A 3537-nucleotide genomic window follows, 5' to 3' on the forward strand; every position below is an offset into this window, starting at 1 on the left:
CCTGAAGTGAGTTGTAGAAACCAGAATTCCTCTTCCCCAAGGAAGGTCATAGCAGCCAAAACCCCAGTGAGTCATAAAACCTAGAGATAGTCCTCTAACTTCGCCCACCACGCCTTTCCGTGTATGAACTGGCCGTAAATAAATTCTCTGACCCATCTTATCTAATAGTAGTATGTCAAAAGACCCTCATTCCAGAAGAATCCTGCCCCATACCCGGGAGGAAGGCATGCTCCACAGAGAGGCAGAGAAGAATCTGAACAGACAGGCCTTGCTGGGTTCCTCCTCCCCCAGGCTATTATCATTAGATCACATCCCTTTGTCCAATCACTGTCTCCTGACTGTTCAATTCCTCACCAAACCTAAGGATAAAAGCAGACACTTTCACTGGGCGTGGTGGTTCATACATGTAATCCCAGCACTGTGGGAGGCTGAGGTGGGAGGATTGCTTGAGCTCAGGAGTTCGAGGCTTGTCTGAGCAAGAGTGAGACTCCTACTCATAAAAAAAACTGAAAAACCCAGCGGGGCACCGCGGCAAGTGCCTTGTAATCCCAGCAGCTAAGAGGCTGCACTCTGCTCAGAACATAGGGTGGAATTCTGTCTTGAGAGAAAAAAAAAAAAAAAGCAGCAGACACTTTCCCTGGGTCTTTGGGTTCATTTCTGAAGTCTCCCTTGTCACATAAAACTTTGATTAAATTAACTTGCTAGGAGGCAGGAGAGGGATGGATGAGAAATGGTTACAATGTATGTCAAGCCCTGATTTGACCTCTATATAATCTATGTGTGGAACATAATTGCACTCACACCCCATAAATTTATACAAATTTGTTAATAAAAGACAAAAATAAATAAACGTGTTGTTTTTCTCTTGTTAACCTTTTATTATAGAAATGTTGGCTATGATCTTTACCATGGGTGAGAAAAGGCATCTCATCTTTTCTATAAATTCCCAACCAAGGCTGTGAAGCCCCCAGGGCTCCGAGCAGTTCTTAAAGGAGTGGGAAGCCCAAATGTTCAGCTACCATTATTTTATTCCAGAGTTCTTAACTTGGGGTTCATTGGCTTCTTAGCAAGTCCCTCAGTGCCCTGGAGGCACATGCATAGTTTTACCTGAGGGGTTGTTTCTCCCTAGGGAGAGGGTCCATTCCATATCGTTTATCTGATTCTCAGATTGATCTGAGACCTTCCACAAAGGATATGAATCGCTCTTATAGATCAGGAGTCTGAAAATGGCCCACAGGCCAAATGCTTGCTTTTTTATAACCCAGAAACTTAAATGCTGTATATATCCTGCCACAACACCCAGCTATTTTTTTGTTGCAGTTTGGCTGGGGCCAGGTTTGAACCCGCCACCCTCAGTATATGGAGCTGGCGCCCTACCCACTGAACCACAGACTCCACCCAATGCTTTTTATATTTTTAAATGGCTGAAAAAAAAATCAAAAGAATAATAGTGGGCGGCACCTGTGGCTCAAAGGAGTAGGGCCACATATGCTGGAGGTCGTGGGTTCAAACCCAGCCCTTGGCCAAAAAAAAAAAGAATAATAGTTCACATGAAAATAATATGAAATTTGAATTTGTGTTTTATTTATTTATTTATTTATTTGAAACAGAGTCTCACTCTGTAGCGCTTGGTAGAGTGCTGTGGTGTCACAGCCCACAGCAACCTCCAACTCTTGGGCTTAAGCGATTCTTTTGCCTCAGCCTCCAGAGTAGCTGGGACTACAGGTGCCCGCCACAATGCCCGGCTATTTCTGTTGCAGTTGCCACTGCTGTTTTAACTAGCTGGGGCAGGGTTCAAACCTGCCACCCTCGGTATATGGGGCTGGTGCCTTACCCACCAAGCTACAGGCATCACCCCACAAATTTGTGTTTTCTTCAAAATTTTTTTTTTAGTAAATACTTATTTACACATTGTCATGGCTGCTTTTATGCTACAAGGGCAATTAAATACTTACAAGAGAGCATAAGGTTTCAAAAGCCTAAAATACTGCCTATCTGGCCCTTTTCCAAAAGTTTCCTGACCCTTGCCAGAGAAGGACTAGATATATACCTCTTTTTTTTCACTTGTATGTAGATGCTGTTATGATTGATAAAGTTCAAATTCATTTTCAAATACTTTTCATGTAGTAGACATTAGTCATCCAAACCCTTTTACTGTATTTGGAGAAATTCCCAGCACATGAATCTTGCTGGGAGATAGTCCATCTCCCCAAACAGAAGGCCAGATTCTTTTACCTCCTTGGCAACCAGGGCATGGAAATGTGACTGGGGACCAGCTGAAGCAGGCCTAGAGGAGAAAGTATTCTGGCAGTAGTGGAGATAACAGAAGTTACACCTAACTTCCAGAAACAAACAGCAAGGCCAGCAGTACTTGGACACCTGTAGCAGTAATCTGCTTCTGCTTACACATCAGTAGTGCCTTCACCAGCCAGTCCCTAGCAAGGGTGTCCAACCCATGGCCCCTGGCCCTCGTGCATATTGAGGATTTTTACTTATCTATGGTGGCAAATAATCGTTAAAATTACGCACAAGCGTTTCTTTTTGCTCACCAGCTTTCCTTAGTGTTTGTGTATTTAATGCATAGCCCAAGACAACTTTTCTTCCTCCAGTGTGGCTCAGTAAAGCCAAAAGTTTAGACACTCTGTGGGCCCAAGGCATGTTTTTGTCTTTGGTCCTGCTACCCAGCCTCGGTATCTACTTGGTCAGGCAGTAGATGAGACTGAGCTTGTGTCACTCACTGCCTGGAACAGGGAGCAGCTAAAGGTAGAGGTAAGTATGACTTCAGAACAGACGATGGCTGATCCACCTTTGTGTCTTCACTACCCCAGACAGTGTCTAGAACTTAAAAATTGTTCACTAAATGACACCGTTTATAAGAAAACCAGTAAGTACAGAAGAGGGTGAGTGATGAGAGTAGGGATCTCTGATTTTAAGATTCCAGCATCTGAAACTGGCAATGAGAGTTTCATGTATTAAAGGCTTCTGAGAAGGGAGTGCAAAGACAACCCTGCCCATTGAGCTCCATAAATGGCTTTCTGAGGTTCTAAGACCATCATTTCATCCAGTGATGAGAAGTGGTCAAGAAATCAGACGTTAATGTGAATTTAATCTTGGGCCATCTTGAGCCTCAGAGTCCCCTCTGATGATGTGTCATATCTTCTAGAAGCTGACAGCTAGTCAGATAGCATGTGTGTGGACATGTATGCGCTGGGTGGGAGAATATTGAAGAAGGTATACACTAAACACACACAGCCCCTGGCTCAGTCCCCGACCACAGACTGCCATGAAGCAAGACACTTAGTGTTGGGCCTGGGGACTTTTTCCTGGTGCATCTCTAATTTAGAATTGGCCAAGCGCAGTACCTCATGCCTCTTATCCCAACACTTTGGGAGTCTGAGGTAAGAGGATCACTTGAGCCAAGGAATTTAAGACCTGCCTGAGCGGCTCGGCGCCTATAGCTCAACCGGCTAAGGCGCCAGCCACATACACCTAAGGTGGCGGGTTCGAATCCCCAGCCCGGACCCGCCAAACAACAAT

Source organism: Otolemur garnettii, unplaced genomic scaffold (assembly GCF_000181295.1).
Source record: "Otolemur garnettii isolate 467f Iridium unplaced genomic scaffold, OtoGar3 scaffold00011, whole genome shotgun sequence".
In the NCBI taxonomy this organism is placed as follows: Eukaryota; Metazoa; Chordata; class Mammalia; order Primates; family Galagidae; genus Otolemur; species Otolemur garnettii.